Source organism: Marmota monax, unplaced genomic scaffold, assembly GCF_021218885.2.
Source record: "Marmota monax isolate L192 unplaced genomic scaffold, Marmota_monax_Labrador192_F-V1.1 WCK01_AAM20220418_F8-fsc00149, whole genome shotgun sequence".
NCBI lineage: Eukaryota > Metazoa > Chordata > Mammalia > Rodentia > Sciuridae > Marmota > Marmota monax.
In genome coordinates this window covers 889,776-904,365 of record NW_026693170.1, presented here as the reverse complement: position 1 = coordinate 904,365, position 14,590 = coordinate 889,776, and the positions used below count along the sequence as shown (strand labels likewise).

General features: G+C 40.7%; 1 protein-coding gene across 2 annotated transcripts in view; it reads left to right on the top strand.

Annotated features, from left to right (window-relative positions):
- Positions 1 to 14,590, top strand: part of Arhgap35 (Rho GTPase activating protein 35) — a 121,623-nt gene that overhangs the window by 32,377 nt on the left and 74,656 nt on the right. The gene's annotated exons all lie outside the window — the stretch shown is intronic.

Sequence of the window (14,590 nt, the reverse complement as noted above, 5' to 3'; positions counted from 1 at the left end):
GAAGCTAGCATTTTATAGAAAAAGCTGCTTATAAAATTCCTTTTGTGAGCTCATGTGTATTCTTAGATACTTTTGGACTTCCTAACAGGACTTTTTTTTTTTTTTTTTTTTTGTAGTTTGCAATTGATCTTGAAGTGTTGAGAAACAGGCAGGTGCTAGATAGAACATATAAACAGAATGTCATAAAAACATACCTAGGGCAGTGGGGGGAGCCTGTTGCTATAATAAATGGTGCTGGCTGAACGTCACTCTTCCTGTCCCCTTCTCAATTGTTTTGGTTCTAGGATCTTAGACACTTCTCCCCACACTGGCACAGGACAGCATGAGGGTGGGAAGAAGCTTCAGGGGTGCTGAGAGCACAGGTCTGTAAGTGGCTTCTGGGGCTGCCTTTCCTTCTCCACTTCAGCATCGGCATCTGATGACATGGGAGCTGGCTGCCTGCCCCACCCAGCTCTGCCTGCCTTCCAGGGGCTTTCATTACAGATTTAGTTAATCTCAAAAAGAATTCTAGGATTTTTTTTTTTTTCAGATTAGTCAGTTTTCTTCAGATTTTGCTTCTTATTTATCTGCCCTTTTCCCTTGGCCTACTCCCTTGACAGTGAGCCACAGGGTCATCTGTTTAAGTATGGGAAGGAAATTATGGCCTTGAGCACAGTCAGAAAGAATCTGGCTCCCAGGCACTTCCTGTGAGCCACCACTAAATTACGAAGACTAGGCCTGATGATGCTTTTCAGAGGAGCTTCTCACACTACCACCGTGTCAGCGTTTCCATTCGTCTAGGCACTTGTTTTTTGTGGTGCTTGTTGTGACCAGTTTGGAATTGGCCTTTGCATGGAAGCACTTTCCGGTGAGAGTAAAATAGCAGGACCAAGATAGAGTATGTGTGCAGATAGCTTTCAGAACTACCTTTTCCCACAGACCTGGCTGTGCATTCTTGTTCAGAAGCCTCTGCCTCCTCAGGGCAAAGTCCAAACTATCCTGTACAAGGGCCCTTCACAGATTTACAGCCCCTCCCTGCTGGGGTGGTGTTGGAGACCTGACTTCTGGACTGTGATCCTTGACTAACTTGCTATTTCCTTTCTCTGTCTTCAGTATCACTAATCTGGATAGGCTTCTCCAATAAGAGGAGGGAAAAAAAGGGTTTGGAACAGAGACAAATCTCTCTGATTCTTGTCTCTTAGCAAAAGCTTGGAAATTAGACCAACAAGTGTCTGAGCATTAAATGGTTTTTTGAACTTTTTGAAAAAGCTATATTATTATTGTTGTTGTTATTATTTTAATGTGGCACCCCAGCACATAAAACAGACCAATTAGAATTGCTTTCTTAAGGCAGAAAAGTTGGGCATGCCGCCTATTGAGCATTCTTAGTATCCTGAATAACTGCCAGTTACATCCTGGGCTCCCCAGAGTGCTGCTTCTCCACATTTCTCTCTAATGTTGTAGTGAGCATTAGAGTCACCTGTTTGACATGACCCCCAGGCAGGTGCCTAATGTAGAAGGGGGAGTGTGTACTGTAGTGATCCATTCACATCCCAGCTCTGCTTTTTAGCTGTGTGAACTCAAGGCTTTTCACTTTTCTGAATTGTATCCTTTTAAAAAATTGCACAGGAGAGTGTGTGAAGTAAGTGTGAACAGTTAGACTCGCCCACATTACCACCTACCACTCAAGACCCAGGACTGAAGCTCCACTGTGTGCTTTCTTGTAGTCTCTCCTCTCTAGCCTCAGATGAGGAAACTGAAATGTACTTTTCATGATTTTGTTGGTTTTTTATTTTTTAATTTGAAATGTCCTTTTCAAATATTGAGATGGTATTTGAATGAGAAATAATAGTACTTTTTGCTATAACTTTTTGTTAATAGTGCCTACATGTGACATCTTTTAATTCAGAAAATCTTTTAGGTTGAGCATATTAACTCACATTTTCATCTCCTATAGAAGAACATAGGGGAAAACAGGCTTAATTTAGCAGATTTTAGATGATCGGGCCAGGGGCACAATTTTGTGCTGATTCTAGGTCCTTCTCCCGTATCTTGAAACTGTTCATTTATTCCTCTCTCTCTCAGGCCTCTGGTTTTAACTTCATTTGAAACAAATCAGGCTTGTAAGTAAAACTTGACACCAGAAATGGGGGAGGTGGGGAGAATATGAGTATGGTTTTGCTAGTGTAAACTTAAATGATTTCTTTAATCTGGAAATTCAGATTGTTTCTATTAAAATTTACTGGATTTAGAAGTTGATTCTATTCTGTTTCTTTCTGACATTGTTCTTACTATCTGTTCATGTGCATTAAATAAAATAGAAGCTAATTATTTTTTTAAGTTATATATGTAGTGTATCTTTTATTACTTGCAGTAACCTGTTTTAGAATTGGCAATTTATAGAATAATGCACACGAGTAGTGAAGAATAATTTGCAATAATGGACTGAAATCTTCATGTCATCTTAAAATGCTATTGGGGTAATAGGTTTAATAGTTAGACTTGAAACTGGGTTGACCAATTTTTCTCCAATTGACAGAAATGCCTATTTCTTCGATACTGTCCTGTTGGCTGAAGGTACCTCCATTCTTTTGCATATTCAGAAGCATTTTTTTGAAGAATAGTCTTTTAAAAAGAACTTTTTTCCTACTGAGATTAAAAAAAAAAGAAAAAAGAAAACCCGAGTAGACATAAGTTCTCAAGCAAAGGCTGAAATAATTTTATGGATTTTATTTGCCATTTCAGAAAACTGTAAAATTGGTCTTAATACTAGGAAATTTGAAGCTAACACCTGACTGTTTTTAGGATCCTGGTTTGGTAAAGAATTTGGCTCACCTTGCTTTGATATCTGGTTTATGTAGTGCTTCCAAGTTTGGATTTGCCTTGGCTTTGCATTACCTTTTGTGTGCTATACTTTTAGAGCTTATAAATCCTGAGTTTTGTTGTTGTTTTTCTCAACATAGGTCTGAGAATATAGGAGTAAACGAGTTTACTTTGCCACTTCCCATGAGTCAGTAAAAACCCCAAACATGGGCGCTTTTAAAAAAACATCCAGTCAGGTATTTTTTAACATCCAGCGAGGTAGTAGGGTTACAGGTTCAAAGTCAGCCTCAGCAACTTTGTGAGCCCCTAAGCAACTTAGGACACCCTATCTCAAAATAAAAAGTGATGGGGGATATTGCTCAGTGATTGAGTGCCCATGGGTTCAGTCCATAGTATCAACAAACAAACAAATATGAATACTGTCCAGCCAGGTGTGGTGGCTATACCTGTAATCCCAGAGACTCAGATGCTGAAGCAAGAGGATTGCAAGTTTGAGGCCAGCCTGGGCAAGACCCTGTCTCAAAATAAAAAGTAGGGTTGGGGATATAGCTCAGTGGTAGAGAGCCTCTGGGTTCAATTCCAGTACAAAAAAAATGACAACAAAAAACACTATCCAGGGCTGGGGATGTGGCTCAAGCGCTAGCGTGCTCGCCTGGCATGTGCAGGGCGCTGGGTTCGATCCTCAGCACCACATAAAAATAAAATAAAGATGTTGTGTCCACCGAAAACTAAAAAAAAAAAAAAAAAAAAATTAAAAAAATTCTCTCTCTCTCTCTCTAAAAACAAAACAAAACAAAACAAACAACAACAAAAAAAAACACTGTCCATATTTTCAGCATGCACTTCACCCCTGAGCTAGTTTATTTCCCTTCTTTGATTAGAGTAGCATCGCTCCAAATAAGATGTTGTCCATTCACCTTGAAATTGCCAGCCATACACCACACCTAGCAACTCCTGGGTCTGATGGAAGCTGTATGTAGGGCATTGTCCATGGGTTGATAAGACCTAGCAGTTCCTCAGAGTTGGTCTTAGGAGAGAAGCAGCTTCCTTCTCTGACAACCTCCTCTTTGGGATCCTCAGATAGTGTGACCCAGGAGACCAGTTCCATTCTTTCATGGTGTCTGGAACACATATTGTGCGAGTATAGTGGGAAAAACTTGAGTTTGTCTATTACTATATTCTTCTAGTAATATATAAGTGAGTGTTTCACTCAAGACACCAAACACAAGACATCATGGATCCCTCAGATTTCAAGGTCATTGTATGTTCTGTAGTCATAGGGATAGTTTTGATAAATGCCCCATACCAAGATAGTAAGTGCCCCCTGAATGGAATTGTCTAGTCCAAAGTCCCAGAAGTTGTCACTGGGAAGCACTCCAGGCTTTTGCCATAAGCCCTAGCCTGGGCTCCACATAGGTCTGTTGCATAGAAATGGGTTCCTGACCAGCCCTCCAATCCTGCTCCAATGTGTGGGCTTGGGCAGTCTGACTGGTTCCTATTTAGCGTGTGCAATTAATATTGCTAGCAGGGTAGATTTTGATGCCTCTCTTTTATAGTACTAGGTAGAGGAAACATTTCCAGTGAGATACAGCGTTCATCCCAAAATATAATCAGGTAGAAGAGGCACAGCCAGTTTACATGAAGCATCTTTGAATACATCTCCAACTTGTAAGCTGATGTAGTTTAGCAGTAGAGCATTTGCCTGATATGCTTGAGATCCCAGATGCAGTCCCCAGCATGGCAAAAAAAAAAAAATTAAAATAAAAAAAATTAGGGCTGGGGTTGTGGCTCAGTGGTAGAGCGCTTGCCTGCCACGGGTGAGGCACTGGGTTCGATCCTCTGCACCACTTATAAATAAATAAAGGAATTGTGTCCATCTGCAACTAAAAAAAAAAACTTTTTAAATATGTGTTGTGTGTATATATGTACACAAATACCCCAACTGACCTATAAAATTTTATCCTTTTTTTTTTTTGTGGTACTGGGGATTGAACCTAGGGCCTTGCTCACTGAGCTACATCTTCAGCCTTTTTTATTTTTTGTTTTGAGATAGGGTCTCACTAGTTGTCCAGGCTGGCCTCCAATTTGTGATCCACTGCTCTTAGCTGCATATCTTATCTTAATTCTGTCAGTCCTTTCCAAACTGTAGCCTCCATTAGAATCTAATCAACAAGTTTTGGTTTTATAATATGAGGAAGGGGAAGAATTCCCCAAGTAGAAATAAGCCTAGTTCCATAAAACATTCAGGAAAAGTAGACATACCTTTTGTTTTTGTTGTTGTTCTTTTTAGATATACGTGACAATGGAGACATAACTCCTTTTTTGCGGGGGTGGGGGTGGGGGTGCTATACTGGGGATTGAACCCAGGGCCTCGCGTGTGCTAGGCAAGTGCTCTACAGCTCAGCTAATAATTCTATCACTTTTCCTTTCCTAATTTGACACAGGGTCTTGATAAATTACCCAGGCTGGCCTTGAACTTGTGATACTACTGCTGTAGCCTGTCGAGTAGCTGGAATTATAGGCATGTACCATTGCACCCAACTCAAAATTTTCTTTATTTAATTTATTTTTAAATTCACTTAAAATTTTCTGCCTTCCTAGAATGGGTCCTTGGACTCTTCCCTCTGCCTCTCATCTTTCTTGTTAATTCATTTAATGCTCTTCTGTAAGACCCATAAGGGGAACTTGAGTCAGCAAATGTGGGAAAGCTCTCTAAACTAGTTTTTGGTTTTGTTGCAGTAAGGTGACTTGGGGGTGTCCACATTCAAGGACTCACCCCACTTCATCACGGCATTTTCAACAACCTGGGTAATGGGATGTGTCAACAGGTGAATATTTTATCCACCATAAAGCCTGTCCTAAGTGCCTTGCATAGGGGGACATCAATTGCTTTAGTTTCAATGTTCTTTCACTTGGCATTGATAGATGGAGGTCCCAGCACCCACTTCTCAGTGTGAGAAGACCTTACAATGTCTTCTGTCCTGTCCATCAGATTGATTGGCCATTCTTGGAGAATAACCTGTGTGTGGCTGGTCAGGTAGAACTATCTGTGATCATTTCATAATAAGCTGTGGGTCTTGCACCAACCACACCATGCTCTTCCTCTCTATAGCATTTAGAACCAAGGACACTGCCCCCTACTTAGTCACTCTCAGTGTCCACCTCAGTGCCAGCTCTTCAGAAAGGTGATGCTACAGATCTGCTGGCTGTACCCTGCTTTGCTTCCCTGTCTCCACGTCACTGCTTTCTTGGTGATCAAAAGTCTCAGCTTTTTCTTGTTCTTGCATAATTTTTTCCCTTGGGACTACTGCTTAAGGCTGGTGGCCAAAGCTCAGGCTGGCTTAGATCTGAGACTGGTCTTGAACCAAATCTGACCCAGTGCTCTCTCTGCTTTCATACTATGTTTCAAATAGTGATAACCAAGGGATGGAGCATTTAGCTTTTTTCTGAGTAGTTTTCATATTCTTTAGTATCCAGTGAACCAGCTCCCTAGGAGTTGGATCCATCTTTAAATAACACAGGCAAATTTTGCTTTTAGTAATTGGCCACCCATACTATGGGTCTCCCAGAAGTCAATCCTCACCCTCTACCTTTTTTCTTCTCAAACCACATTTCTGCAAGCCTGGGCCATCCTAGCAAATCCCAATTCTGACATCGTTTCTGAGAATATAGTAATAGACAAACTCAAGTTTCTCGCACAATATGTGTTTCTGACACCAGAAGTATAGAGTTCTCCCCCATCCCCATATCAAAGAAGCCATCAGTTCTGTAGCAGCCTCTGAAATGTTCTCAGATTCATTTTAGTTCTGAAACCACACACCTGGATAAGTGTCAGATCCCATCAGTTGAGGGCTCAGTCCTACTAGCCTGTCCCCAAATTCCAATGCAAGTGCCAAGTTGTTAACCTTGCTTTTGACTGGTTATCAGTCAAGGTTCCCATGACCCTTTTCTTTGGTCAGATTGATTTTCCAGAGTGACCTACAGAACTCAGGAAAAGATGTTTCCCTGTTCGTAGGGCGAGGAATTTGGGAAGGGATGTCCTGTCCTCTGTTCTCTTAGAGCCTCTGTGTGTGCAGCTATCCAGAAGCTTGCCAGACCCTGTCTTTGGAGTTTTGTGGGGACTTTGCTACATACGTATGGTTGATTAAATAATTGGCTCTTGGTGATCAGTTTACCTTCAACCCTCCTCTCCTCTCCTCTCTGGGAAGGTAGAGCTGAAAGTGCCAGCCTTCTAATTCTGCCTTGGTTTTCCCTGTGTGCAGTCCCCTTCTGAAGCTGCAGAGGGTCTTCCGGTGCTCTGTCAATCATTAGCACAAAAAGACACTACTTTGAAGATTCCAAATATTAGTAATTCTCTGCCAAGAAAATGGGACAAAGACCAAATATATATGTCACAATATCATAATAAGTAACCCAGGAAATTTTACTACATCATGGAGAATGATTACTCAGTTTTTTATTTTGTGTTTGTTTATATTTGCCTTAAATTTCAGTCAGATAGCTTGATTAGAATTCTGTAGCTACCTTGTAGAAAGCTGCTAAGGATAAAATTTAAGGAAGTGCTTTTACTAAAAGCAGTCTCCTTATTCATCATGGGAATCTGATTCCATCCTGTGAATAACCTGGCTAGAAATGTTGATTCTTTAGGACTGGTTTATAGAGTTCTCCACATCCCAAAGCATGAAAATTGTATCAGGGTGTAAAATGGGCTTTCTGTATTTAGAGTAGCCCAGCTACCATGGTAAAATTGCAGCATGATTCTGTTTTTCTGCCCTGGGATTCAGAGGTCCCTTTACCAGGGCTTGGGAGAAAAAAAATGAGTCAAGAGGGGCAGGAAGGGACATTTGCAGAAATTATAAATGGAATGGCAGAGACTCATAGCTGCTCTTTAAAAAATTAACTTTAGGCCAGATTATTTCAAAATAGACATGTGAGTTACTAGTCCTAATCTTCTGACCCCTGGAGTTTTCCTGTTTGGGCTTTCTGGAGGGTACTGTACATGTACTCTGCAGAGGGCATAGGTAAGCTGAGTGCTCAAACCTAGTGTCTAAGAATGGCCCATCAGTTGGATGAGATCACAAGTTCAAGACCAGATGGGTAAGCACTTGAATCAGTCTTTCCAAAGATCCAGATGACCTGTTTTGGAAATTTCCTATGTAAAGAGCTTAAAGGGATATAGTTATGTTCTATGGCTAGGAAGAAATCTTCCCGCTTTAGATGGGAGTTAGTTATGGGGGGGGGGGGGTTTCATGTGTGCAGCTACCAGTACTGTTTAGGAAAGTGTCATTTGCTCTTTTCTTTGTAAATCCATGATTTTCTATACATGAAACACACCCCCAATGTTACCATTTTGATTTGTGTTGGATCAAAAGGCAGAAATATAATTGCAAAGAAATTCTAATAGTGTTTTCTTTTATGTGAAATGATTGATGCTACTTAGACTCTCTTCTAAGGAGTTATTGTAATTTTTTGGGTGAGGAGTTGAGGTAGCAGTATTACCAACAATAAATAACATCAGTGGGGTAAAAAAATCTTATTCATATAAGACTGTCAAAGGTAAAATACCTGTTCATAGTTCAAGCCCAACTGTCCTTCACATTCTGGGTGTGGGGGATGGATATCAGGGATTGAACCCAGAGGTGCTTTTACCACTGAATCACAAGCCTAGTCCTTTTTTTTTTTTTTAATTAAGTATAACTTGTTTCTCAGGTAAAATATAAGATCCTCACCAGCTCCAGGTACAAGGGAATGCCTGTAATCCCAGCTACTGCTAGGAGGCTGAGGCTGCAGGCTCAAGGAGGCCAGCCTTGGCAACTTAGTGAGAACCTGTTTCAAAATAAAAAGGGCTGGGGGTATAGCTCAGTGTAGAGTGCATGAGGCTCTGAGTTCATTCTTTGATACTGTAAGGAAAAAAGATCCTTGTCAGCAAGGACAGTGCCCTTCCTTTCTTCTCTCCCTCCCTCCCTCCCTCCCTCTCTCTCTCTTTCTCTCTCTCTCTCTCTCTCTTTTTGGTATGTATTGGATTAGGTTGATAGTCTTCAGTTGGAAAGATGAGAGTAATACAAAAATGATCATCCCTCTGAACCATGAGAGAAGTTTGCTCCTGTGAAACTGGTGCCATCAAGTGGGGACCTTTTGTTATCTGACCTTGGAGGTTGTATTTTTTTGCTTGTTGAGTTTAATGTAGTCATTTCTTTTGCGTGGGGCTAGAGAAAAGAAAGATTATTTGGGGGCTCACGATTTCAGAGGTCTCAGTCCATAGACAGCAGACTCCATTCCTTGGGGCCTGAGGCGAGGCTGAACATCATGGCACAGGAGTATGGCGGAGGGAAGCTGCTAACAGATCAGAAATCCCAAAAGAGAGAGATCTCCACTTACTTACTATATATATATATATCTCCCCATCCCAAAGCCATGCCCCCATTGCTCACCACCTTCAGTCGTAACCCACCTGCCTCTAGTTTCTACTTAGTTAATCCCATCAGGGGGTTGATTCACTGATTGGGTCAAGACTCTCATAACTAAATCATTTCTCCTCCAAACCTTCTCACATTGTCTCATACATGAGCTTTTGGGGAACACCTCACATTCAAACAATTACATTTCACCTCTGCCCACCCCCCATAAACTCACATTCATCTCACAATGCAAAATGTATTTTCTTCATTTCCAAGATTCCCCATAGTATCAACAGTTCAAGATTGCCCAAAAGTTCAAGCCCAGAGTCTCTTCTGAGATTCAGGACAAGCTTACATCATGAGCCCCTGTGAAAATCAAAAGTAATTTATAAGCATCCAGTATATAAAGGTACAGAGAAAACATTTTCATTCAGAAAAATAAGGGCATAGAAATAAGGGATAGGACCAAAGCAAGACTGAAATCCAGCTGGGTAAACAAGTCCTATAGCTTCACATTCAGCATCTGGGGTAGATGGCATGGTAATGTTCTGTCCAAAGGGCTTGTGTAGCTCTGCCCCTGTGGCCTTGTTGGTTGCAGCCCAAGTGGCCTATCTGTTGGTTGGTGTCTCTGCTCAATCCTGCAGCTTTCCTAGGACAATGTCCCACGTTACTAGATTTCTTAATCTCAGAGGTCTCCACTGCAGCTTCAGTTTCCTTCTCACATCTTCACCCTTTGCCCTTTCAGGGGCTGCCTGCAGGGACTTCAATTCTATTGCACTTTGCCTGGCCTCTCAGGCCTTCCTTTGAAATCTTGGTGGAAGATTTCAAACTTCAGCTTCTGGCAATCTTGCAGAACCAGCACCATGTGGTTGAGGCCAAGTTCTGTCACCATCTAGAGCAGTAGTAAAGTCTCCAGTGAACCCTGGATGCCGGCGCCTCTGAGTGTCTGGGTGACTGAAAACATTGAAAAAACTTCTTAGGCCCCCTTAAGCAAGGGTTCCCCACTGGTCTTTTCTCAGAAGAATTTTCATTTTTACTCCCTAGAGTCTGAGATGGATGTTGTCTTGCCAGATCTTGAGATGTCCTCAAGGCATCTTTCTCAAATGTTTCTGGGCAAAGTCTTAAGTGGCAGTAATTTAAGGACTGTAACTTCCTTAGCCCCTGTTTTACTTAGCCTTTCATGTCTAAGTTTTTCAAATCATTTTGCTCTGTCTTGTACTCTTAAATATCACAAAAAAACTTGACCAAAAGCCACCATCAATACCCGTTCCACTTTTTGAATGCTATGCTGTCTAGAAATCTCTTCTGCCAGATTAAGAAGTCCTTCACTTTTAAAATCAGCCTCACAGAAAGTCTCAGAACATGGGCAAAATGCAGACAACTTCTCAGCCAGAACATAACACAGAGGGCCTCTAGTCCAATTGCAGTATGTCCTCTTTTCCTCTAACCCCTCTTGAGCCCTGTTTTCACTGTCCACGGTCCTACTGGCGTTCTGGTCTTCTGAGATCCCACCAGAATCGGCCATTAAGCTGCACTTACAGTAATCTAAAGCATTTCCAGCTTGCATTGCTAAGCATCTGAAAATTCCTCCTACCAATTGCAGAAAGCTCCAAAAGCTTCTGAACCACATAGTCAGGTTAGTCACAGTCAGGTCCCCACTGCTGGTACCAATTTCTGTTTTAGTCAGGTTTTTTGCTGCTGAGACTAAAAGAACTGACAAACAATTGTAAAGGAGGGAAAGTTTATTTGGGGAATTATGGTTTCAAAGGTCTTCATCCATAGACAGCAGACTCCATTACTCAGGGACCAAGGTGAGGCTGAACATCCTGGCAGAAGAGTGTGACAGAGGGCACCAGCTCACATGATGATCAGGAAACAGAGAGCTAATGTAGTCATTCCATAATATGACATTCTTCATTTATAAACAGATGGGTAGAATAATGGTATTGCTTCAGATTCCAACAGAAATTTGATTAACAGAAAATGAAGATACCTGTTATATCTCAATCAGGTTCGAAAGCAAGACTATAATTCCTGTTTATAGCTAAATGCCCTGATACGTTATTTTTTCATATCGCTAACTTTAAGTCGCATCTAGATTTCATGGATGAATACATTGGATGAATAAGGACCTTGAACTCTGTATTTCCATCTTCTCTAATTTGTATTCAAAAGAAAAAAAACAAACCAGAAAATTATTTTAGTGTTTATAAATATGAAAATGGGAGCATTGAGCTTTTAAAAATATATTTTGTTTAAAAAGTCAGTGCTTTCATAGACCAGAAAATAGTGTTCTTTTATTGGAGCTTTTTTATCCCATCCTTCCTGGCCCATTTAGAAGGTAAACTCCTCTGGAAAACTGAGGCGTGAGTCTCGCAGTAAAAGTGTTTTTTGTGTAGATCTTTCCTTTTACTCCCTCCCCTAGCTCAGTTTTGCCCTGTACCTGTTTAACTACCCACGTAACTCAACAGCTTTGAAAACTACTCAGAAATTTAAGATGTTGAGGTAGTAAGGAGGGTTAGGAAGTGCTTTTTTCACTGTTAGTTACAATGTGTATTTCCATTCCTTTTCTGCTCCATTCGGGTTAGGGGAAATTACCATAACAACATGTAGCTTCCTTCAGTAGTTCCCTGTGAAATGATTTCCTTATAGTATTAGTTGATGGTGTTTCTGGAAGTGGTTGCATTTTCTCATAGCTGGAGATGGTGGTTTGGTTGTGGATAATGGTGGAAGGTCTGTGTCTCACAGAGCCGTCCAGCTCACATAGCCCAGGAACCTTTCCTGCTATAGGGAGGCCGGTGGGCTGCTGGGAGGGGAGAGTAATGCACTAGGCATATATCCTGATGGAGCTGTTTACAGTATGAACTTCAGCACCCACTAATCCTGGGATCATGGAGGCATTTTGGGGTCCTAGGAAATGTGTGCTATCTTCGGAATGTTACCACTTCTCACCCTGGGTGTTTTGTAGAGGTGTTAAAAAAGAAAACAGCCTCTTACCTTCCAGCAGAGGCACTCTGGTAGGGAGCCAGTGTCTTGGTTAAACAAATCACAGACAGTTCTAGATGACTGGTGACAAGTTCTAAAAAGCACATGGATGTTTGCACTATGTTTTATGACAGCATATTTTCTTGACAAAGAATAGAAAATATGCCTGAGATATATTCCTCTCTGAAGTAGTTAACTTGTGGCATCAAATTTGAAACGGTTTAGGATCTTTGTTTTTTTCTAATCTAAGTAGCTCTGTAAAACTCAAAAATAGAGGGAGTTACTGTTTTAAAGAATTCCTTTCTTCTCTGTTGTAACTCTTCAGTTAAAAAGGATTAGTAACGGAAAATTATTAGAATGCATATTTAGATTTTGCTAATGCAGTATCTCAGTTACACACTGTGAATACCAGTTCCCATCAGTTTTAAACTCTTAAGACAGGGTGAAGTCTTGGGCATGCACTTTCTTTTTTCTCTTTGTGGCTTTCACATCATTAAATTTAGTGACTCGGCTAATTTTTTTTTTTTTTTTACCCACCTCTTAGAAAATTGTATGTGACCAGGTACTTACAATTATTTCCTTTAAACCAAGTGTTTGAGATGTCTTTAGATTTATAGCAGCCTTTGTTTACAGTGTAATTCAGTCCTGTTGAGGAACTAGTAAAACTGCATTATCCAGACATCAAAGCTGAGTGTACTTATTATACCAAGAAACTTACTAGGTTTCTAACAAGTGGAAAGTTACCAGAGGTCCAAAAATTAACCACTTCCATGCCAGCTAATTCTCTCTCTCTTTTTTTTAGAGAGAGGTGGGGAGAGAGAGAGAATTTTTTTTAAGAAGATTTTTTTTGAGAGAGAGAGAGAGAGAGAGAGAGAGAGAGAGAGAGAGAGAATTTTTTAATATTTATTTTTTAGTATTTGGCGGACACAACATCTTTGTTTGTATGTGGTGCTGAGGATCGAACCCGGGCCGCACGCATGCCAGGCGAGCGCGCTACGCTTGAGCCACATCTCCAGCCCGAGAGAGAGAATTTTAATATTTATTTTTTTTATTTTTTGGTGGGCACAACGTCTTTGTTGGTATGTGGTGCTGAGGATGGAACCCGGGCCACGCGCATGCCAAGCGAGCGTGCTACCGCTTGAGCCACATCCCCAGCCCCACCAGCTAATTCTCATTGGGGTGGGGTGGGGGTTAGTTGTCTTTGTAATTCTCTGCTGCATTGTCTAGAGTTAACTGTTGCTTTCTTTTCTTTAGCATCTTTCAGATAATTGAGATTATCATGCCATTAAAAAAATTATAACTAAACAAGATGTTGAATAATGCATTTTGGTTCATATCAAAATCAAGCCAATATTTTTGTTGGAAGGAATAAACTATTAGACCTACTTTACAGAGAATAATTGAGTCATAAGACAAAGGATGATTTGCTAGCCGCATGCAGCAGTCACTTCAGTTAGACTGGTATTGCCAAATTGTATTTCAAGAATGGCCAACCAGGTGGTCTTTGAGGCCTGCCAGACCCTGGGGTGAGGAATTGATAGAGATGGGCTCTGTTGAATCCTCCTACTCAAGATTCTGTCAAACTTAAGTGTCATTATAGGTTGAAGCAGAATTGTACACTTACATTATAGGGTAATTGGAGAAGCACTTTGATTTTGTACAGATCTTTCGTGTTCAGGAAATATATGTATTTACCTACTTCAGAGATGTATATAAACATGCATTAGACAGTCACAAACATCTTATGATTTTGTTCATGTAAGCAGTCACCTAGGGAAGTGGAGGGATGGGGAAGGTTTATCTCTTTTTTCCTTGAATGCTCCATTGTTTCTACTGAAGTATGGAACTTGGCTTCTTTAGCAGTATGCTATTATTTGACATTCAAATTGTCCCAGACCTGGCCATTGGGAGCCACTCTGATGACACCCATGTCCTTGCAAGATGCCCGTCAGTTTTTTTTGGACAAGATATTTCTGGCTGATCTTGTACCCACCCTGTTCTAGCCCTGGAAGCAGTCATTCTCTCAAGGAGCCCTCACAATCTTTCTTCAGCATTTAGTACAATCTTTCTTCAGCATTTATATTATTTTTATATAATATAAAAAAATTTATATTTTCCTGTCTTAGTCTAGATTCTACTTCTTTGAGAGTGCATAGATGTCAGTCTTATTCGCCAATATCTTCGCTTGGCATAAGGCCTAGCACATTAGGCATTGACTAAACATTTATTGAGTTAAAAAATGTTATGGGGCTGGGCTGTAGCTCAGTGGTGGAGCGCTTGCCTTGCAAGCATGAGGCACTGGGTTCGATCCTTAGCACCACGTAAAAATAAATTAATAAAATAAAGATATTGTGTCCATCTACAACTAAAAAAATATTTTTAAAAAATTTGTTATTGTTCAGTGA